Genomic DNA, 24,379 nt, shown 5'->3' with positions numbered 1-24,379 from the left:
CTCATTCATTGCTGGTGGGAATGCAGAATAGTACAGTCATTTCAGAAGACAGTTTGGTAATTTCTTACAAAACTAAACAGGCTATTATCCTGTGATCTAGCAATCCCACTCTTTGGTATTCAATCAAAGGAGTTGAAAACTTATGGTCACACACAACCTGCAGCACAAAGATGTTCAAAGCAGCTTTATGTCCAATATGTTGAGTAGGTGAATGAACAACTAAAATGTGGTACAGCCAATGGAATGTTAGTCAATGCTAAAAAGAAATGAGCTATCAAGACATGAAATGACACAGAAGAACAGTAAATGCATATTACTAAGTGAAATAAGTCAATCATAAAAGGCCACATGTGGTATGATTTCTACTATATGACATTCTAGAAAAGGCAAAACTACGACGACAGTGAAAAGATCAGTGGTTATTGGTAAAAGGAAGGGATGAACAGGCAGAGAGCAGAGGATTTTTAGGACAGTGAAAATATTCTGTATGATACTACAATGCTGGGTACATGTCATTATAAATTTGTCCAAACCCATAGTATATAAAACACCAAGAGTGAACCTTAATGTGAACTGTGGACTCCAGGTGATAATGATGCATCAATGTAGCTTCATCCATTATAACAAATGTACCATTCTGGTGGGGCATGTAGATGATAGGGGAGGCTAAGCATGGCCGGGGCGGGGGAAGCAGGAGATATACGGGAAGTTTGTGCATCTTAGTTTTGCAGCAGACCTAAAAACTGCTCTAAAGAATGAAGTCTATTAATTTTTTGTAAAAGAAATGCATAGGCTTATTGGATTCTGTTTTAAGAAATTGCTATAAGGAACTGTCTTGAAAAGTCGCGGAATACAAATGTAGAGTACACATTGGCGGTACAATGGAGTCATTCGTTTGTTTCAGTGTGATGGCACCACTGGAGTCACACTGAAGAATACCTTGTCCTAGGTGACACACGCTGAAGTATTTGGGTTGTATTGTCTTGGGATCTGCAAGTTATTTTCAAATACTCTAGAAAAATATACATATACTCATAGGCAGGTAAAGCAAATACTCCAAAATATTAACAGTTATTAAATCTAGGTGTGGGCAACGTGGGTATTCACCATGCCTTCCCTCAACTTTTCTGGAGGACTGAAAATTTTCATAATAAAATTTTTTGAAACAACATCCTTATGGAATTTACAGAACCTGACGTGTGTCAAAACTCTAAGGCAGCTTGTATTTAAAAGTCCTTTATGCTTTTCTTACCTGGTAATGGAAGGTTTCCATTCTTCTAACTGGTGTTTACATGCGTCAAGGAGATCAAAGGAGAGGAATAACTTTTTTGTGCCTCCTGATCCATCAGCTTTCAGCTTCTCATGACTCATTGTTCATGGACAGAAGAAAGCCTGCACATATCACCTAAACGGAATTTTCAACATAGTTCTCCCAATCCCGAAGGAATAAATCTCATTATGATCCCACTTCAATTACTTTCTTTATCTCCTCCTTTCGGTCTTCCTTTGTCCTTCTGAATAGGGTATTGGAATAGGCATGCAATATTTAGGTGTGCCCATCAAGTACCAGGCATTTCATGCCTCCTGCATCTGTCGCAACCCTTTTGATTCAGCCTGCTCTAACAAGGAAGCGACCTCTTACACTCCAAAACTTAAAACATAGATAGATAAGATAGATAGATAGATAGATAGATGATAGATAGATAGATAGATAGATAGATAGATAGATAGATAGATAAAGAAAATGTTTTAATTGAAAATTGGACTGGTTTCCCCATGTCAGAAAACAAAAATTAACCAAGATCCTGGAATTAAGGAACTCCATTAAAGGGTGAAAGGGTAGCCGGCATAATTAGGCCTAAAGGGGAGGCAAGGACTTTCATAGAGTGGCCAGTGCCGAGGCACTTCTCTAAACAGACCCAAGCAGCTCAGGTGGCAGCTAACTGAACACCCAACCTGGGTGCCAACTGGGGACTCTGAGAAGGGAACGTGCATGTGTACGGCACGCAAGCCCCTGTGCATCCTAGGGACGAGGGAAGGCTAGTGCAAAGAGAGGGTCAGGGGAACGAGAACACTTTAAACCTTGGCAACTGGGCAACAGACTTGTCTTGATACCAAGAGATGAATACAAATCCCTCTGCCCTAGAGTGTCAAGCATCAGAGACGCCTCGATTTACCACATGACCTCATGTGTCTCGAGCAAGGTGGCAAGCAGGACAAACCCGGGACTAGAATGAGCAGATGTCATCCCTCTGAATCTTCATGCTAAGCCTACTTAATATCATGGAGGGGGAAAAGGTGGCAAGTGAACCCAGTGGCTTTTTAACAAGCTTGGGTAACAGTCTAATATATTCTGCAAGAGGCAGCATTGACTGGGAAAATATAGTGAGAGCAGCCATGCAGCTAGCCCACCACCTGATATCTACCTGTTGATCCGTTCGTTCACTAGTCACCATTCAGCACCTACGATTCAGCAGCTAGCACGTAAGGGGCTATAGCTCGAGAGGTCACCAAAAGCAGGTATGTTCTCTTCCACATGGAGCCTGAGCTAAAGGAGGTCATAAAATAACCACAGATACAAACGTAAAATTTAAGATAAGGATAATGGCTATGAACAATGTAATACTTGAGCTGAAATCTGAGAGGCATAAATGGGAAGAAGCCAGTTGTATCTCAGGCAAAGGCCCTAAGACAGGAGAAAACATACAGCTTTAATAGTGTTTTCTACATGTCCTGGAATACACATCACAGGCAGGTAACAAAAACCATACACACACACACAGACACACATAGATGTCATAGTCTATGTACATTCTGTATTACACATTAAGTAATATCTCAAGTCTCAGCATATATTTAGAGGCCAGAATTCGCTGCAGATGTGGGTAAGTATAAATCTCTGCTTCAAATGGTCTTCCTGATAATATTTTTTTTAATTTTTATATCATTTAATTAGATCAACTTTGTTTTTTAACTTGTAATGTAGCTGGAAAAAGCTTTTATTTGATTTCATTCATACTTAGTTATCAACATTGTCTTCAGTCTGTGGTTTCCTTGCAGGAATGTTCAAGTCACTTGTTCATTTTATAAGGGCTGTTTAATTAAAACTAAATCCAGTAACTCACAAAGGTACATACTGGGCCCTATGACACATTACCACAATAAACCTAATTTGAAAAGACAAGTAAGGACACCAGGCCAGCCTGCCCTGGCAGGAGCAGCCCCTCCCTCAGGACCCCCGCCATGCTTTATGTGACCACCTGACAACTAGACAGGTGAGGGCACCAATATTAGGCAGAATATGAAATGTTAAAAGGCCCAATTTCTTCCTCACTTTACAATTATAAAACCAATATAAATAAAACTTTCAGAATTTTCTGTTTGGGCTGCAATGAATTCTCGTAAGCAATCCCTGGAATGTGTGCCTCTCGCTCCAGAAACCACTGCTTTGGGGAAATAAAGAATAGAAAGCAGGAGAGGATGCAGCACTGAGGGATGGAAAGACTCCATAAACACAACATTGGAGCACCTGATCTTTATCTAATGGCACCCGGAAGCCTTTGAGGATTCCTAGGGAAAGGTGTGGTCCTGAATGCAGGGTCACATCTGCATTCTGAGAACGTCAGAAATGGACCACAGATTGGAGGCAAGATGCGGCTGGCGTATGTGGGGAAACCAGGTAGGAGGCTCTCACAGCAACTGAGCCAAGAGATGATGTGGCCTCCCCAGGGTCATGATGGGTAAGAGAAAGCTGGAGGAAGATAAGGGTAGAGACGGCCCGTGGATGGGACAGTGAGAAAGGCTTACAGAGGAAGGGAGACTTCTGCTCTGCCCGAGGGAGATGGACAGAGCAAGGTGCCATCGTTCCCTGAAGGAGAAGGCGTGGAGGGTGAAAATCAAGAGTAAATCAGGGAATCATTAAGTCGAGGGTGTTTTGGGGCGTGCTCCTGGAGAAGGCTGGCAGGATACACAGGTTTGCAGAAAGCGATCCCCCAAGATTTAAGTCAGAAACCTACGGAAAGTGATTGGAGCTGGTGGGAGAGATGAGAACTCCTAAGATCAGGGTTTACCATAGAAGCATCATGGCACCAGCATGTGGGTCATGCCCATAATGGCATCTAGGCAGTAAGCAAAGAGGCAAAGGTAAGATACACCATGAGGAAAAGAGAAGTGTTGTGGAACAGTATGAAGAAATTGAGGAAAGAATGAAAGAGGAAGAAAGGGTGAAGAGAAGGGGCCCCCAGGAGGACAGACTCCAGGTGGCCACTCCAAGGAGCGCCCTTCCAGACCCCTACAGAGTGAAGAACCTCCGCTAGCGGACTGCTCGGCAACTCGCTCTGGGCCAGAACATATCCCTCCGGTGTATTTGATCCTCATCCACAGCTCCTAGAAATGAGCCGGAGCCATACAGTGAAGGGTGCCTTATGTCAGTGAGACTCTAGGACCCCCCCCCCAGGGGCAGGGGCTGGAGGTTGGATCAGCCAATGGCCGATGATTTAGTCGATTATGACTATGCACTGAAGCCTCACAAAAACCCATGAGAAGAGAACTGTGCTGACTTTTGTGCATCCTGCTTTTCTGTCAAAGACCTTCCACACCTGGGGAACCAGAATGCTTCCATGAGCCACCCAAACAGGCCCCCAGCAACTCAAGGACCGAAGCTCCTTGATTTGGGACCTTGCCCTGTCTCTCTTCATCTGCTTGTTAGCTTGTGCCCTTTATGGTGTCCTTTATTACACTGTAAACTTAAGGGTGTTCCTGAGTTCTGTAAGCCGCTCTAGCAAATTAATGGAAGCTAAGAGGAAAGTTGTGGGAACCTCCAAACTGTAGCCAGTCGGTCAGAAACACAGGCAACAGCCTGGGGCTTGGGACTGGTGTCTGGAGTGGGGGCAGGAGGGCACTGGCGTATGATGGAGTCCTTAACATGGGGGATCTGGTGCTGTCACCCAGCAGATAGTGTTGGAAGCGAGTCGAGTTCTCAGACACGTGCTGATGTTCAAGAATTGCTTGGGTAGTGGGAAAACCACCTCCTCCCAACACAGACCCACTGGACTCAGGTCCAGGAACTCTAGAGAAGGTCACAGCATGTGCCTGCGTGTGTGTGGTTTCCTCCAGAAGCCCACAGTGCAGCCAGAGTCGTGTGCCTGGGTGCTGCTCTGGGATATGGGTGCTATGGCTTGTCTCTGCTGATTACATTAACTCATGCCACCTGGTGTCTTCCCTGAAGACGAAGTGATGGGCACACTTTATCTGGAGGTCATCACTCCTGTGAGTCCACGCTGGAGTAGGTGGATAACAGGAAGTTGAGTCAGAAGCATAGCTATCAATACAAATTATTACATTTTTAAAAAATAAGAATGAATTGCAATAAATTAAACTCCTCTCAGCTCATAATGTTTTCCCCTTTCGTTCCAGAAAAGATTGTGGTCATGTGATCATTTTCCTCATTGGATTGGATTGATGGTGAGAGAGAGTATGGTCCAGTGGGAGAATTTGAAACCCAATGTTAAGAATAAAAAGTACTGACCTTAAGTCCAGCCTGACCTGACCTGCAGCCACACCCTCCACAGAACAATCCATAAAAAAAAATCCAATATATCTTTATGTCATTCCCTTACATAAAAATCTTTCTAAGCTTCCATGGTGCCTGCAGATGAAGCATAGCATCCTGGGTACACCTTACACAACCCTCGAGGACGAAGGCTCTGCTGCTTCTCCAGCCAGTGTCCTGCTCCTTCATGCCACAGAACCCATATTCCACGTGGAAACATAGACCTCGGAGAGTTCCAGACTCTTAGAATCATTACTCTCTGACTGCTAAGAGATGGCCATTTGTGAAATGGGCACAACACTCTAAGGAGCAAAGCCATTTCTCCAAGCAGATTCAGCCTGATGTCTTTTGAAGCAATTTCCTAAAGACTGGCTTCTGAAGGCAGCTATTTGCTGCCAGTGGGAATGATGCACTGGTAATTCACTAGCACACACCCAGGAGATCAGCCGTCGCCAGTGCCAGTAAGAAACAACAATGAAAACATGCAGGAACAGAACTGCTCTCAGCCAATTGATAGTTATTTGGGGATTATTCTTTTCTTACCTACCAACATTGGAAAGACACACACACACACACACACACACACACACATACACGGGTTGAGTTGAGGGGCAGGGCACAACTTTTCTATTCCATTGTAATTTTATTGTTTTAATTCAGTCCAAGCATTGTGTAAATGTGCATAAAACTAGAAACAATAAGCTCCCGCAAACACAAATCATCCCTGGGGATCACAACACAAAGAGTGCCTTGGGATGGATTTGTTATGCACGTTACATAAAAATCAGTATTTCGTGTTTTATTTGGCTTCATCTACTTGTCTTGGGCAAAACTTTAAATAGACTCAGCAGTTGTGTCTGAGAGCTGTACAGCCACTGTGCAGAGCCAGCGGTCAACAGAAAGCACGGCCCTGGCTCCTTCTTTCCAGTGCAGAGAGTTGGAATCCACCTGCGGTGCCCACGGCGGGCAGAGCCACCCTGGCCATCCGTGGAGGATGGTGCGGTTGGCCGAACAACACGCGAGGGCTCTGAAGCCAGACAGGGTCCAAATAACATCCCAGTGGCGTCATGACGTAACTGCGTGACCTTGGGAGATTATTCATTCTCTGAGCCTCGCTTTGTCTCCTGAAGAATGAGAGTAGTAACACTACTGATCTGGCATGGCTACAGGCGCAGAGGGGCAAAGGCCCAGTGGGGAGAACAGAGGCCAGCACACACTGGGGACTCAGTCACAGCTCCCCTTCCTGTGTGAGCTTTGAGATTTCGTCTGTCATCCCAGCTCTAACGATGCGAGCTGAGGGCCTGTGGGGCACCGGCAGTGTCACCTCACGCAGCCCTGGCCTCCACGCCTTCCGGCGGAGTGTCCTTCCCACGGAGTCACCCTGCCTCCTCACTTCGTCCAAGCCTCTGTTCGGACGTCCTCACACTGGACAGAATGCCCTGACCACGCTGCCTGAGAGAGTACTTCTCTGCCTCCCCTTACCATGATTCATTTGGCTGCATTACTTCCTATTACACTGATATGTTTATTTTTAAATTCATTAATTGTTTGACTCTCTGAACTGGCTCTGAGGATCTGTGAGAGTGAGGATTTGGCCTGATTTGTTTGTTCTTTATTCCCAACACATTGAGTAGTAGCCACCCATTGTAAGTGCTCAAAAATATCTATGAACAATAAATGAATAAAATAATTCACATACTCACTTCGGGACAAGACCTGGTGCCATCCTGTGTTGTTACCAGACTGTTACATTTGCTCTTTTCACTTCCAGATTAACAAAACACATACCTTTTGAAAGCCATAATTCCTGTTTGCTAAAGAAAACAGGCAGCCAGAAACAACTGTGTAATTGAGTTCAGCACCTGCTCTTGCAGGTACCAGACCTCATGTACGACAATACGCAGCTTCTCGAAGGCACTCCTTTCCCTCCAGACCCCTGTAAAGTTGGTTTCCACACCATCCACAACTCTTTCTTTTGCCCTCCTCTTTGATCTTTCTGTAGGAGAGAATCCAAACGCTCTGACAGGGGAGTCACATCAAATCTCATGAATGCAACTACAGCCTTCATGCCCACAACACCTAAATTTATGTCCTCAACCGAGACCTCCCCCACCGTGCATAGATTCTGTGAATAACTCAGAAGGAGACACTTTGCTGCAGTGCCATCCATCCTGTCACCCAAACCAGAATCCCAGAGTCATCCACGCAAGATTCAGCATGCTCCCCTAGCACCCAAAGCCTTGGTGACAAATCTGTGCTAAATCTACAATGGTTCCAGATTTACTTCCTCCGCCTCCACTGACCCAACCTTAGTTCAGCGTCCCCCATTTCTCACCTGGCAAACAAAATGCTGGTGAGGATGTGGAGCAACAGGAACTCTCTTTCACTGATAAAAAGAATGCAAAAGGTGGTGCAGCCTCTTTGGAAGACAGTTCGGTGGTACCTTACAAACCTAAACATACTTCAACCATATGGTCCAGCAATCGTGTTCTTGGTATCTACCCAGTGAGCTAAAAACTTATGTCCACACAAAAACCTGCACACAGATGTTTAAAGCCACTTTCCTCATAACTGCCAAAACTTGGAATCAACCAAGATGTCCCTCAGCAGGTGAATGGATACATAAATTGGTACATACAGACCATGGAATGTTATTCAGTGCTAAAAAGAAATGAGCTATCAAGCCACATAAAGACACGAAGGAAACTTAAGTACTGTTACTAAATGCAAGAAGCCAACCTAAAAAGTCTGCACACTGTATGATTCCAACTACATGACATTCTAGAAAAGGCAAAACTATAGAAACAGTAAAAGGATCAGTAGTTGCCAGAGGTTATGGGGAGAGATGAATGAAAAGGCACAGCATGGAATATTTTTAGGGCAGTGAAACTATTCTGCATACTAAAATGGTAGATATATGTTGTCATAAATTTGTCCAAACCATAGAATATACAACACCAAGAGTGAACCTGATGTGACCATGGACTTCCTGGTGATGTATCCACGTCAGTTCATCATTTGTAGCAGATACACCACTGTGGCACAGGATGTTCATAATGGGATGTTGGGCATGTGAGGGGCCATCCCATCTGGTTATGGGGAACCTCATGACCCCACCTAATCAACCCACCACAGAGCCTAGGAACAATTCCTAAGTAGAAAGTCTGATCAAGTTTCCCCACCACCAAAACACTCCTCCATGCTTTTCAACAGCCCACAAATTAAAGGGCTCTGGGCAAAGGGTCATCAAATGCCTTTCCCCTTCTGCATTAAGAATCTGACCACTGGATAAATTTTCTAGGCCTGTTTCCCTGGGAATAGATCTGATGGTATGTGACAACAGTACCACTAAACGACACTGCTTATTGTAAGATGGCCCCCGTGGAGCAGACCGCATCGGACTTGGCAACTATGGGTATTTGGTAAGGCACCTTACTTTGGACTTGAGTGTGGAGACCAGTGTGCAGAGCATGCGCCCTCAGCGATGCTCAAACATATGCCTATGGAGTTTTTGTAAGAGACAAACGGCTCCTGCAAGGCACGAGGCTCTCAAGCTGGTGGGGGGGACCTGTACCACCCAAAGGGGGAACGATCCTCTTTGCACCTGAGCTGTCTGCTGAGAGGCTGCAGCAAAGACTCCTGCTGAAGACGAACACCTGCGGTTCCTGCGGCGGCAGGTGCCGAGCATGCATTGTGTCTGTCCTGTGAGTCTGAATGTCTAGCTGACACTAAGAAGAGACCCTGACTGTAATGGGGTATGTGGGGGGGACTTGATAGTAGGGGGAGTCTAGTAACCGTAATATTGCTCATGTAATTGTACATTGATAATAGCAAATTAATTAATTGATTGATTGATTGATTAATTAAAAAAAGAGGAGCCCCTGGCTGGTCCTTGCCTCTCTTTCAAGCCTCACACCCTACCACCTCTCTCTCCTACTTCAGTAGAATGAATTCTTTCCCTTTGCCAGCAAGTATCACGTGATCTCTTTGCTCCAATACTCCTTTCATGTCCTTACTTCTCTGTCACTTACCCATACTCTTCTTTCAACTCAGCCCCACAGTCACCACCTGTGGGAATTCCTGCCAAGACAGTGCCCAGCAGTGGGTGGGGCGCTTTCATTTAGTTTCCACAGCACCACTAATCTTCCTTACTCTATATTATCACCTTCTGTCTATTTACCTGTTTTTTAACTAAATGCTCCCCTCACCACCAATGGTCATGGCTGTAAGATCTGCCCCTGATAGTTGCTGAAGCTATTTTTATAAACATAAGCTGACTGTGTCACTCACAATGACCGTGCTGCGAGTTTCTTATACAATATCCATTCTCATTAAAGGGAATCTTACTGTTTTCCTGGCACAGCCATATGCCCAGATAGGCACCTCTTCAGAGGCCCTTTTGGTCAGTAGTAGCCATGAAACCTAGTTCAGACCAAGGAGATGTTAGTGAAAGTCTACTGGATGGGATAATGAAAAAGCATTTATTTTTCTTATCCAAAGGGAGAATTGGCTGATGCACGCCTTTCCCACTTCACCCTTCCGGCCTCCTATACTCAGGAGTGTGGGCGCCACGCCTGAGGGTAGAGAGGAGACCTCACAACCACGAAACAGAGAAAGGAAGCCACGTGCTGAAGGTGGCAGGGCAGGAGCCTGCAAAGCCTGGGTTTTCGATGGCTCCACAAGCAACTGTACAAGCCAGACCTGTTGTTACATGAGAAAAATAAAGCTCTATTTGGGCAAGCTCCTGTCACTAGATTTCTTTTCCTACAGGTGAACCCAGTTCTGACACACAACTATACATAACTTCTCCAAAAAGATAAAATCTCTACCCATTCTCATGACACCTTTTCCATCCCGGGGCCTGAAAACCTTACTGCTCCCACTCCTGTGCCTCCTCACCACCACATGCTCTCTGAGCCCTAATCATTCCAACTGGTCTATTAACAAATCCCCTGAAAACCCCATCTTTCTGCAGGTCCCTGTCTGCACAGGGTCTTCAGGCCTTAGAATGGCTTTTCCCCACCAGTTTCACTTGGAGACACAGGTGCAGGCCAGGACTGAGGAATGTGTCACCTCCTCCATAAAGCCTTCCTTGATTCCATAGTTCCTACCTCCCTGAACTTTCAGAGATCACCCCATGGCTGCTTTTCCTACAACAATTAATGAATTGCTTTCAAATTATTTACTTCATCACTGGCCTCCTCCTCCCTAACTCGAAACCTAGAGAGGAGGGATGTTGACTTATCAAGTATTCAAAATATTTTAAGGGATCACCTCTAACTTACTAAAGCTGTCATCTTTATCTTCTCTAAATTATTAATCTGTAAAATAGAGAGAGCCCTAGAGCCACCATGTAACACAACTCCAAGGGATACTACACTGTAGGTGGCAAAGGCCCCACACTGGGGCAGGTGCAGAGCACAGGGTGCATAGCATCCCTGGAGTTGAGTGTTTAACATAATGCCTGCTACAGCGAGTTCGACAGCCATGAGCTAGAGGGATGATAAGGATGATGATGATGATGATGAAGAAGACTTGGCCCAAGGCACATGCTCAGTAATAAATTCCAGATGTATAAATGGAAGGAAATCCAGGTTCTGGTTCCAAATTACACAGCATTCTGAAGTCCCAACTCAAAATGACACACAATCAAATAGCACAAATCCCTGTGCACCTAATTTTCTCATGAAAATAACTCCTGATCCTGAGCCCCCAGAGCCCGTCCCATTAGGCAGTCTCAGTGTCTGCTCGAGACAGTCCATTTCTGAGCCCAGGGAGACCCCGGGGCAGCAACCTCCTGGGCAGGTTCTCAGTAGGCCAGTTGGGCTGGGATGGCAATAAACAAGGGTAAGCAAATGCAGCTGTTAGCTGGACCTGGGTGCCCAAGGGCCTCTGGGAGTTCAGCTCTGGACCTACCATTGTTGAAATGCTCACTTCACTTGCAGCTCCCACGGGGCCTCCCTGGGACAAGCAAGGGCTGGAGAGAAGCAAACACTTAGCACCAGCATCAGTTCAGGGGAGCCGCATTCAGTGAGCATCTCTTGGTCTGTGCTGGTGGCTTAGAGGGACTCTCGAGCCTCAGTAACTTGGATCCACTGGTTCCAAAACATCTACACTTTGCCATAACGAGGTTGCCCCATTTCTGCGGGCCAGGTCACCCAGGATGCCTGATAAAATCCTAGTCAAACAATTAAATGATACAAACATTTAGTGTATGCCTGCAGCATGAAAGCAGCGTGGAGAAAGCTGGACCATGGAACAGGTCCAGTCTTCAAATGCCCCACAGTGTGGCAGGAAAGAAAAAATATGCACACAGATGCCCTACTAATAGAAATAAATAAGGTGTATATGAGAGGAATAAGGTGAAAAGTGCCAGAGGGTTAGAGAAGAAACAAATTCAAAGGAGAGAGAAATCCTTTCTCAATGAAATCCCAGCAGAAAGAATACTGGGAGTTATCTCTTCATTGCCCCTCATTTTAAAAATGGGGAAACTGTGCTTGAGAAGCAAGCCAGCTTGTCCAAGAGCACATTGCTCTGTGCACCCTGAGCGCGCCTCTGCTTCCTAACTGAGCCTCAGGAAAGGGCAGCTCTGCAAGCACGATGGGAGGAGCCAGGCCCGGTTACAAGGCGAGCAAGGCACGTCCCCGCCCTGGAGGAGCTCACACTTTGGAGGAGGATGTGGAATCCATCAGTTCAGTGATGAGCACAAGACACGTGATCGGCACAAGGGGCCGAGCGGTCCATTCCCCATCCGAGGGGAGGCTCAAGCTGCAAAGACAGGTGTCCAGGCTGAAGACGAGAGACTGGGAAGAGGCAATAGCACGTCAACAGAGGGGCCACGGACACAGGCTGGGGAGGTGGAGACCTACCAAAGATGCAGGGGAGTGACCCGGTGCTCAGGATGTCTGTATGTGGGGGGAGCAGGGTGGGGTTGAGAGACACAGAGGAGAGGTGTGCTGAAGTGCATGACTAGAAATGTCCTCAGGAGGCTGCTCAAGAAATGCCCTGAACCCCTGACAACCTCTGGAATCCAGGGCAGCAAGGGTTCTACCAGGACTGGCTGTATATGGACAAGGCCTTATACAGTCACACAGGGCCCAACACCGTGTACAAGAATCCTACATTTGATTAAAGGCTCTGCTGTCACCATCTTGATGTTAATAGTAATTTTTAACAACAGGCCCCATATTTTCATTTTACACTGGGCCCTGCATGTTATGTAGCTGGTCCTGGTCCTACTTAATAATAGTGGCTTACACTTCATGGTGCTTAAGCACAGTCACTGTGTACACGCTTTTCATGTATTGGCTTATTCAATCCTCAAAACATTCCAAAAGGTAGGCATAATATTATTACCATCTTTTGATGAGAGAACTTATGCTTGGTCAGGTTAAGGAACTTGATCTACGCATCCACCCACTCATCCACTTATCCATCCATCCATTCATCCATCCATCCATCCATCCATCCATCCATCCAATGACTCAATAAATTGCATTTTCCTGCAGTTTGCAGTGTCCTGCCAAACCATGCCAAGGGAGTGCTTGCAGTTAGGAGCTACAGTGAATTCTGATCCAATTAACAAATGAGGCTGTTTCAAGCACCATGAGTAGAATGCTGAAAAGTACCTTACTGTCCCAAGAAAGAGACAGAAGGACTTAAATCAATGCTTCAAGAATAGAAGATAATGCTTATTGAGTCTTGCTATGCACCAGATACCATTCTAAACACTTTACTTATATCTGTTCCTTAATCCTCACAAAAACCTGAAGGAGGTACTGTTTTTTAAATGCCAACTTAGTAAGTGAAGAAACTGAAATGCAGAAAGGTTGAGTCATCTGCCCACGGACACACAGCTAACCAGTAGCAGAGCTAAGCTTTGAGCAAAGTGTAACCTTCACACTCGAGAGCCTCTCACAGTTTGATGCTGTGGTCAAACTAAGCCCAGCTGCTGTGGAAGACCAGAGGGAGATGACAGATTCAACCATCAGAGGCGTGGGAAAGACTTTTCAAAAGAGAAAACAACTGAGGTGAATGTGAATCAATGAAGAGGTTGCCTACATGAAGGTGCGGCATGGTGCTATGTGTGTGTGTGTGTGTGTGTGTGTGTGTGTGTGTGTGTGTGTGTACACGCATGCACACACATGTGCAAGGGGCAATAATACATTGTGCGAAGATTATAAATGGACTGACCAGTGCCCTCTTTGGGGACACCTCACTCCCCATTTCCCTGGCAGCCATAATCAGGATCGCAAGATTACCTGCAAAGGAAACTTCGAGCCTGATGCACACTTCATTCCTGCCATGACTTAGACAAGCCTCCAGCTGCATGCATGCCAACCCAGCCTCAGTCATAACTAAAAATGAGATAATGTCTTAAAGTAACAGGTTGATTTTGAGTTTGGATATATACAATGTATTACACTAAAATCCCAGAAGTTTTGACACATACATTAAACCCTGAATTTTTAATGAACATATCCAGGAGACATAATTAAACCACATAAACAAAGAAGAACAGATCTGCAATTTCAGGAAATGTATTTTCTTTCATTTTGGTTTGAGATGTCAATATAATATAAAGTGGAAAGGTAAACATCTAAAATTTGACTACTTATTTATACAACTAGAGAGGGTATACATTGCCCTGAATTTTTCTTTCTTTTTTAACCTAACCAGGCTCCTAATGCTATAAAGTGTCTTTCCAAGGAAACATGCTTATTAGTGCTCTTCCATCCATACTCCAGAATCAAAAGATCTTGGAGGCAGACCTGACATGGGGGATCATCAAATCAATCCCCTCCTCATCCCCATCATCCTGTAAGTCAAACAGAAGCTCAATCATTTTCCCAAAACCACAGAGCCGAGAAGCTAAAAGCTAAATACCTTGACTGTATAGAGTTTTTGAGTTCTGTTTTTGTTTTTTGTTTTGTTTTGTTTTGCTTTTATGATCCATAGTTGAATTGTAAATGCCTTTCACAAGGGACATGTACAGGGTGACAGAGAAGAAATAAGCTAGGGGATCAGACCACCTGGGGATCAGATTCAGGCTTTGTCTCTTGCTGGCTTTGGGACTGTGAACAAATTATCTTCCCTCTCTGTGCCTGGGTCTTCTCAGCCTTCAGGAGGGTTAGTGACAGCTCCTGCATGGAGATCACCTAAAAGTGCCACCAGGGCAAGTACTTGCCACAGCCACCAGCATGTAGTAAGTGCTTAGGAAGAGCCTCCTTTTCCCTCTCATCTGCATTGCTGCACAGTTCAGTTCCAGCCTGTCACTTAACGATGATTTATGATCATGTCTCCAGGATCCACATGCTCTTAGAAAGCAGGGGGAAAAAAGAAAACCAAGGAAATCTCATTCTATTATTCAGGGGCAATTATATTAATATTCATTTTATTCTCCCCTAAGGCCAACATAAGTCAGCATGTTAAAATACCGAGCTTGATGAATTCCACCTTGGTCACCAGATTCCAAGGATAATCTTATCTCTAAACATTTTCTTTAAACAAACTAAAAAAAGGCAATGTATTCTTCAGGGCCTTTTATATTCTGATTTAAAATCAACAGTGTTTCACAAAAACTACCAGTTCAGTCATCCGCTCTTTCCCTGCAGTAACATGCCAGCTATGAGGATGTGTGCCCAGAAATTAATTTTCCAGATAACTTATACCAAATCCCTTCAATGCCAAATACTGTTACATTTAATTTTAGCAATTCCTGATGTAACTCATTTTAGAAACTATACTCCCCTGCCTTATTTCAGCAGAGTTTACAGACTGTAATTCGGTTTTTCCTTGATGACTCACTGTCATGCTTCTGAACATCTTACTGCTTGGCGCTACCATGTGATGCCCTCAAAGACCCCCAAGGCAAGCACATCTGCAAAGTCCCTTCACTAGGGCTCTCAAGGTCCCGCCTAATGGATGGCCTTCCCCAAGTCTACCCCACAGAGAGGTTCCTTCCCAGGAAGAGTCTCGGGCAGGTTTCTCAGCTTTCACAGTGGAATCCCAACCTCACCAACCTCTCAGCTGATGTTGCAGTGTACAGATAAGTCTTTAATCAGAATAAACACTGATTAATCACCTACTGTGTGCCAAGTATTACTATGGGTTCAACTTGGTTTATTTATTTTTTGTTTTTTCATTGCATTTTCATTAAAAACTCCTTATGGGTTGCCTATTGTCACTGTTTTGAAGTTTTAAAAAAAATGAAGGTGAATATAGTTAGAGTAACACACAATATCTTAGTGAGGAGTTGAGATCACAATGAGGTTACTGGGAAGAATATTGCAGAAACTGTAAACCACAGGCCCTGTGCTGAGTAAGGCAGGAAGCCACGGGGAGAGGGCTAAGGAATTCAAAGAGCAGACATCACCACGAAATCAAAACATGACACTAACGGGAAAATTTAACAAGCAAGCAAGGACAGGAGGCTGAGTTCAATAGATGGTTTGGCCTAAATAACAGGGTGATGCATGAGTGAGTGCATGGCCGAGTGGGGCAGAGGAGAAGCCATCCAAGCTGAGCAGGTGAAGGCCAAGGTGTTACAGGGTCATTTAGCTGGACCCGGGAGGTGTCCGAGGTAACGGCTGGGCCTCGGGCTGGTGAGGAAAACCAAGATCCAGGAACCAGAAGGATCCATGATTGGAGCGGAGAGCAAAAGGCCAGTAGGCACCAGTGTAGCTGGCACCCCACTCCAGTTTGCCCTCCCTGGTGATGCTTTGAAGAGATGAGCAGGAGAAGGTGTGGCTAGGTTGGCAAGGGAACCCACAGCAGGGCTCCTTGAATTCCAAAAACGACCAAGTTTAGGGAGAGCCTTTCATGGTGTGTTTCTGTGACTCCCACGGGGCACAGAATCAAGAATTAGAAATAAGAGGGGTAGAGGGTGGTATGGCTGGATGTCATGAGCCCCAGAGAAGCAGCTTTGGGGAAATCTGTGTGAAAGGAAGGCGTGGGGGATCCAATGGAATCATCAGTTAAAATGTCGTGGATGCTCTTGGTGCCGCACCCTGATGCCCTCAGCCAGGCTGGCGGGTGCCTGAGCCGGCGGCTGTACCCGGTGGGAACAACCCACCGTCACTCTGTTTGGAGAATTTTCCTCAGTTGGAAGGAGCTGCTTTGCCCAGAAATATCTGGCTGGATGTGTCTCCCAGAGTCGTATCCACGGAAATGACCTTGCCTCACGGTGGACAAAGTCGTAGGGCCGCGTGCGCCCCCGAGCTCCCTGCATGATAGGGCTGCTTCCGTGTCTACACCTGTCTTCCTTCCTGTCTATTTCTGCCCCCCTCACTGCCTCTGAGGTTTCAGCTGAGAGCACCCCCGCAATCAGTCACCTGTACAGGCACTGTTCCAGGCTCTGTCTCTCTGGGTGTGAGACGTAGGTCTACATCTCAGGACCCAAGACACGGAACAGGTAGGACTCTCCACTGAGACCAAGTCATTTCCCAGGGTCACTTGGCGAACTAATGCCGGAACTACGGTGACCAACCAGCCTGGTTTGTCTGGGACTGAGGAGGTTCGCAGGATGCAAGACTTTCAGTTTTCAAATTGAAACAGTCCCAGGAAAAAAAAAGAGACAAGTCAGTTCAGTGTGTCTGTAACTGGGAAGCCTACCTTCTTCTGACCAGAAGCTCTAAACAGTACATAAGCAGGGCTGTGACTATTTGCTTTTAAATTGGAAAAAAAATTATTCCATTTTGAATATTCCTGGTATTAATTCTTCTATGTGTGCTTCAATAAATATTGGCTGCATGCTGAGCACCAAAAAATGTTCTAAGTGTCTGGTGTTGCTACAAACATGACAAAGAACTCCAAAACCATCTCACAGAGGAGAGAGTCAATAAAAAAAAGTTAATACATCTTCAAATACATTTTGAGTCCTTATATAGTGATGGATGTTACAGGGAAAAATCAAGCAAGCTCGAGACTGGAGACTAGGAGGGGCTATTTGACAAGGGTGGACAGGGTCCAGAGAGACCTCTACAGAGAAAAGATTTGGATGAGAGAAGGGACTGAGTCACAGAAATATAGGGGGACAACTTGTCCTGGCCAGCAGTGTGGAAACAGAGTAAAAATCCCTTCAGGCAAGACAAAGCTACAGAGTGTGCGCCTTGAACTTTTTGTTGTATTTTTTGACTGGGCAGTGGTATAGATCTTGTGAGTCTAGAAGAACATTTTTATTTCCTCACTCTACGTGCTTCCTTTGCGTGATCGCTTATACTCCCGCGCTCTCTCAATTAGCATCTACGTGTCCCGGATGATCCCTTATGGGTATGCAGCCAAGAACTCTTTTTCTGAGCTTGAATAATAAATCTAATTGCCTAAAATGTACGTGGATGTCCTCAGAGACCTAAAAATCTACTTAGTCAAAAGAGAACTCATCATTCCCCCTTCAAATAATCTGTCCTTTCCCCTGTGTTCCCTGGGCCAGCGAAAAGCAACAAAGCCAATCCATCAGACCAAGTCAGAAAACTGAGGGTCACCTGTGACGCTTCTCCATCTTTAGATACTGTATGTTGAGTCATCCAACACTTGTCAACATCCAACTGCCTTAGTATTTTTTGAGTTTGTTCTCCTTTCTTTATCCCTATTACCTTAACCTTGGGTGGGGCCACCAGTGCCTCCATATACCCTGGATTTCCTGCGACAGCCTCCCACCAAATGCCCGGCTCCTCCTCTTACTCCCTCCCACGCACTCTCTACACTGCAACCTGAACCCAAACTTAGGATTTGCATCTTCCACTTCCCAGTTTAACATCCTTCCACTGAGACAATCTGCGTGGACTTGGAGGATATCATGCTCAGTGAAATAAGCCAGACATAGGAAGACAAATACTGTGTGATCTCACTTAAACGTGGAATCTAAAATATGTATGCAAATTTATGGTAGCAGAGAGTAAAATGGTGGTTATCAGAGGCTTGGGGGAGGGACAAACAAGAAGATGTTGCTCAAAGGGTACAAAGTTTCAGTTGTGTTGGATGAAGAAGTTTTGGAGATCTGATGCATAGCATGGTGACTACAGGTAACAGTACTGTCTTATACTCTTGAAATTTGCTAAGAGGATATGTCCTGGTCACATACGGCTTTAGTTTTACAAAGATCTCTCCAGCTGCCATGTGCAGAACAGACTGAGGGAGCAGAGACAGCAGGGACATCAGTTCAGAGCCCAGTGAGTCAGTCCAGGTACAAGACGAGTGGCTTGAACCAGGGCTACTGTGGAGGAAAGTAACCCCTAACTGTCACCCATGACCCCTCCCCCCTCTTGACCTGCACCAATGGTCAAAAGTCCCAAGAGTGTTCCACTGATATTTCTCTGCTAGAGGATGCAATAGCTATCTGACCCTTCTCCCCCTCACCTCCTACCTATTTCTTCTCTATCTCCTGTCCATCAAATGGGCAGGAAGAGTCTTCCCAACTCTCACTGCCTGAATTCAAACACCTCTTACCTGCCAAGTCTCCTAAGAGGCTGTCACATTTCTTGGTTGATCCACCTTCTTGAACCCAACCTCTGCTCTGCAGTTAAGGAGCGTTCTGCCCAACTCCGAGGTTCCCCGTGGCTCCCATGACCTTCAGATTAGAGGACAAGCCCCTTAGTCTGACTCACGGGGCCGCTCTTTATCTCCCCAGCCTAAGAGACACCGCGTCCCTCCTTGTGTTCCAGCCCGGCTCACTCTTTTCACTTCTCTGCTACCTCTTGCTTCCAGAGCTTTGCATGTTACCTCCTCCTTGTGATTGGCCTTCTCTTCAGTCTCCCCTTGGAAATTCCTTCGGACCTCAACTAAGGCTCACTCCCTGCCATAAAACCTTCTGGACAGCCCCCTGCAGGAGAGGTGTCGGAAGCCCATCCTCCTTGCGGGAACAGAGCCCTGCACTGTCTGACTTGCTCCTGTCTGTTTCCCTGATGATCCCCTGACTAGACGGGCAGATCCTTGCCTTGCTCCCAGTTGATGCTAAGGGTCTGGCATGACGCGCAGCACCTGGGAAGCTGATGACTCAGGTTTCCTGTACTGGGCACACCACAGTGCCTCTCTGTCCGCACCAGCAGTGGGGGGCCATGAGAAGCATCTCTGGCCTGCGGCACCAACTTCCTCTGGGATGCTAACATCCCCTTCAGGAATCACTCCTGAGATTAGTGTGCAGCCACCTAGAAATGATTCATGTTTCAACAGGAACACTTGACACTGCTGAGCACCCGGAGTCTGGGAGGCTAAGCAAATATTACAGGTGTCCCAGAATCTCCTCCAGCTCTCACAGGTAAGGTGCTCCATCCATACACCCGCCTCGCTCCATCCATACAGTGTCTGAGTGAAGGAGACCTTCCAGGTGGACAGACAGAGAACCTCTTGCCTGGGGTCAGGTAAGAACTGGGCCTCGGCAAGGAAGGATAGCATGGGCTATTTATATTTAACAGAGCCTCAGTCCCAGGATCATCACGGAGACTCCAGGCTGGAGGGCAATTCTAGAAGGAGGGAAATGGGTGGTGGGGACATGGGTGTGCAGTGTAAGTGATGTTCCTGACCAAAAGGACAGCCTGAGGGCCACAGATGTAACCTTGGCGAGGAGAGACATAGATTCAAGTATGGAAACACTGAAAAACAGAGCTAGACGGGGCCCTGGAAAGCGTCCAGGCCAGTTTGAGATGAAGAAACTGAGGCCCAGGAAGGGGAGGAGCCCAAGTACAGAGTTGGTTTCGGAGTTGGAATGCAGGCTCAGTTCCTGAATCTAAATCTTCAGCTTTTCCGTTTCCTTGGGGTGTCTCACGCGAAGCGGACACACCTTGGTAAGGGGCCCTACTGCTACCATCTTCTTAGTAGTATCATCTACTGATCGATCGATCTGCCTGCCGACCTCTCTATCTCTCAAAGAAAGATAGGTGAGATACAGAGAGAAAATGCATGTTAGGCATTTCAAAAAATTCTGGAACCTTCTTCTATTGTTGGCAATTACAGCTATCATTTGGAAACTACAGATATCATGCATGAAGTGCCAAGTGTGGTACTTTTTCTTAGCATATCTTCCCAAGCCATCTTGAAAGGCAGCTGTCATTATGAGAGTATGCACACAGGCAAACGTCTGAGGGGGCAAAATGACTTACTGAAGGTCACATAGTTAGTAAAGTGGAGGACCCGGGATTTCCAGCCCATCGTGGTTGATGTTGTCTAATTAGACATGGAGATTTTACTCATTTTCCAGGACATAACAATTCAGGAAAATCAATAAAAATAAGTGCACAGTTTATGAACTGCTTATCTGCACAGCTATTCATTCACTCCAAGCATGCAGCAACCCTATGAGATCAGTACTATCAATGTTTTACAAATGAGGAAACTGAGGCACAGGGAGATCAAGTGTCCTGGTTCCAGATTCCTTAAGAACCAGGATTTTCATCTAGGCTTCCTTGGTCCAATCTATGTGCTTTTCCATCATACCAAAGATGAAATCAAGGAAAGAAACTGAAGGGAGAAAAATACATTTTCAGTTTAAAATATTTCATCAGATATTTTCAGCGAATGTTACATGAAGGCCTTTCAACACCAGATTACAGTTATTCTAAAGTAGCCACTTGAAAAAAGAAATGAACATTTTAAGGAAAAATATGTGTTTTTGTTCTCTTTCACTCTGCTTCAGTGGGTTGACCCTAAATAATGCACAACAACTCAGGAAGCATCCTTCAGGTTTGCTGCACATACTGAGATGGGAGGAGGTGGCTGGGACAGCTTTTGTGCAAGTCTCTTCCTGTGCAGGTGGTCACACCGCAAGGAAGGCTTGTTCACTTTTGCCATGGCAGCCACCAGGGCAGAATAATGGAAGGTTCTTGCCCTCCACAGGCGTGAAATCTAGAGAAGGGAGCAGGCATGTGTGCAAGCAGTGACATCAAGACATGGCACAGGCTGGAAAAGAACATTTGTAAAGTGCTAGGGAACATAGGGAAGAAGGCTTCCCACAGGAAGGGGCATGTGAATCAGGTTATGAAGGGAAGAGGGAAGTGAGAAATGGTCATTCTAATCAGACATACCAGAATGATCAAAAGCAGGGGTAAAAACAACAGAACCGGTATAAGACAGTTCTGGCTCCTTCCAGAAATTACAGCTCCCTTGGAAATTATATCAAGCTGTAAGCATTCAGTTAAATTGGACAAAACTCTGGTAAATTCCTGGTATTAGGGAACAGAGTTGGATGCAGGTGAATTTTGCCACAAGGAGCTCACAATGTGTCCAATGTATCCATCTAACCAATATTTAAATGAGTCCCTACTATGTGCAAAATCCCTGTCTACACAATAAAGTGCTTGGTCCAACTCTGTGGTGAGCAGACCTCAGTGTTCCCAAACTAGATGAGCACTGCATTTGGTGCCAAAGTCCTTGACCTTCAACATTTGTAAGCAAGGACAGCATGTGAACCCCCAATAAAGCCCTCTTTATATTTCTCTGAGTGTATGTTGGACCAGACTACAGCATTTCAGCTGTGAGTCACCAACCAAGGTTTCTACTCCCTTTCCATAGCTGTTGCCTCTTCAGTGATTTGCTGATCTAAGGAAGGGAACTTTTTTTTTAATAATAATTCCTTTTATTTTCACATTAGGCTCTGAAAAGTCCTTCTCTACCTATCTTCTCCATTATCCCACTCAGTTGTCACAGAGCCTGGCAAGGTACAAGAATCATTAGTGTCCCCATTCTACAGATGAGAAAGGGATCTCAGCAAGGTAGAGCAACTCAAGGTCATACAGCAAGTGTGTCATGAAGTCAGAGCTCAAATTCATGCTTTGACTCCCAGTCCTCTTTCCTCTACACCTTACCATCTGCCTGGAATACAATAATCTCATCCTCATTATGATACAGTTCCCAGATGAAATGCTGGTCAAATCACATCCCCTCAGGCAACGTAACTACAGCATAAACTAAAAGCCCAATTAAAGAATATGGCCTTTTAACTGGGACTTACCACTGTTCCCTGAGGCCAGGATATAAAGACAGAACCCTATAAAAGTCAATAGCTACCCATCTTGGAAATCACCCAGAGACCCACTTACCCATATACAAATGCCTTTAGCCCCAAATCTTTCACCTAGCCTTATCTCCCTTCTCTGTGGTCTTCTGGGGCCCTGGCCCTGTGAGCTGGGCTGGAATCATGCCCAAAACTCTGTGCTTCTCTCTGGCCTACAGACCTGGTTAACAGCTCATCACTCTGTGTGGACAGCCCAGGTGCCTCGTGGCTCTCACACATCTCTGAACCCCAGGCACCTCAGAGCCTCATGGAAAACAGTCCTCCCTAGTGCAAACAGAGAACAGAAGAAGAATTCTTTAGCTGTCTCAAAGTGGGATCGCTGGCCAGTGCTGTAGCCTGGGGGGCGGGGGTCAAGGGACAAAGGGTGTCATTATCCTCAGTGTAGTCTGGTTTGGCTGACAACAGGGGGAGATGACTAGAAATGAGGTGAGGAGAAAGGAAAGGGGCAACCTTGACTGCCAGTTTATAATTTTATAGCTATTCCCACTCCAAATAGCCAAAGGCAATTACATGATCAACTCCAGGGAAACCCCTGGGTCCCAAAATGGTAATACTACTTCCCTTCTAAATTTCCCCTCCAGTTGCTGGGTTTGACGCTGACTTCACAGATCAAGTGCTGGTGTGTGTTCTTGACCCTCTCCTCGCAGCTGAGCTGCAGTGCCACCCCACCTCCGCGCCCCGCCAGCCCTGTCCCCAGCCAAGCTACAGGGAGAACGCGTCTCTGGGTCAGCCTGGATCACAGAGAACCGCCGCCACCATCCGCTTCCCAACGCAGTCTTCTTCCCAACCTGCCCCGGTTCACCGGCGCTGAGGACCTGCTTGCACAAGGGTCAGGATGTGCCCCCACAGCCTCCATCTGGGACTTTGGCGGGGACCTCTTCATTAACCCAGTGTGCCCCCACCTATCACATCAGATATCCCCTCTTGCCCTCTCATCACCTGCCCAGATGTGCCTCACGACTAGAGGGCAGAAATGGGGGGAGGCAGAGGAGATAAAATACATTGGCGGCGGAATCCCTGTTAAGTAATAGAAAACCATCCAACTAGCAACCACGCTTCCAGAAACGTCACTGCCACAGAGGAGAGAGTTTGCAGCTGCCGACCCCGGGGCGCTCTCACCTACCTGTCTCCCACTGCAGGAGGGCTTCCCTCTCTCACCTCTTCAAGCCACGGCTCCTGGGTCCCTCACTCGCCGCTTTTCGCCTTCTGCAGCCTCCCACCCCTGCAGCAGCGGCGGGCGGACCGAGCGCGGAGTCGGGCGCCGCGAGCTGGCTCTCGGTCCCCGCGGCGAGGCTGCCTGGAGGAGGAGCGAGAAGATGCTGCCCTCGCCGCCGCCGCCGCCGCCGTGGTGGTGCTGATGCGGTTGCTATGGTTACGGAACTCCGCAGCTGCCCCCTCTCGGCTCAACAGCCGCCCGGCCGCGGCCTCGGGGCCGCCCAGCGCACGGGGCCGCGCGGCAAGGCCGTCGCGGGGAGAGGGGCTCGCCCGGTGCGCGCGCCCCCGCGCCCTGCCGCCGCTCCTGCCCCACGGGCCGCGGGCAGCACCGCGCAGCGCCGCGCGCCCTCGCGCCCCGAGAGCGCGCCCCGCCCAGCCACGCGCGGCTCCCGCAGCCTGCGCAGCGCCCCGAGGTGCGCGTCTGCGGCCGGGCCAGGCGCGGCGCCCGCTCCCAGCCCCGGCCCTCGGCGGCCAGTCAGCGCCGGGCGCTCGGCGGGTAGGCTGCCTCGGGCCAAACCCCGCCCGCCGCCCGCCGCCCGCCGCCCGCCGCCCGCCGCCCGCCGCCGGCCTGGCCACGAGCATGCTCAGTCTCCGCCGCGAACTGGAGG

At 47.0% G+C, this 24,379-nt stretch overlaps 1 protein-coding gene across 2 annotated transcripts in view; it reads right to left on the bottom strand.

The window, feature by feature from the left end:
• The window catches only part of FAM135B (family with sequence similarity 135 member B), a 294,798-nt gene extending 270,760 nt beyond the window's left edge, over window positions 1–24,038 (bottom strand). Inside the window, exon 1 of one of the 2 annotated variants that reach the window (XM_036893581.2) lies at window positions 23,680–24,038. The gene's annotated coding sequence lies outside the window, so the exon portion shown is untranslated. The remainder of the gene's footprint in view (window positions 1–23,679) is intronic. The other variant, XM_036893582.2, reaches the window with a different exon arrangement.
• Window positions 24,039–24,379: the final 341 nt, after the last annotated feature.

Source organism: Manis pentadactyla, chromosome 3 (assembly GCF_030020395.1).
Source record: "Manis pentadactyla isolate mManPen7 chromosome 3, mManPen7.hap1, whole genome shotgun sequence".
Lineage (NCBI taxonomy): Eukaryota > Metazoa > Chordata > Mammalia > Pholidota > Manidae > Manis > Manis pentadactyla.
The sequence above is the reverse complement of the archived record's forward strand: the minus strand, read 5'-3'. Positions and strand labels throughout refer to the sequence as shown.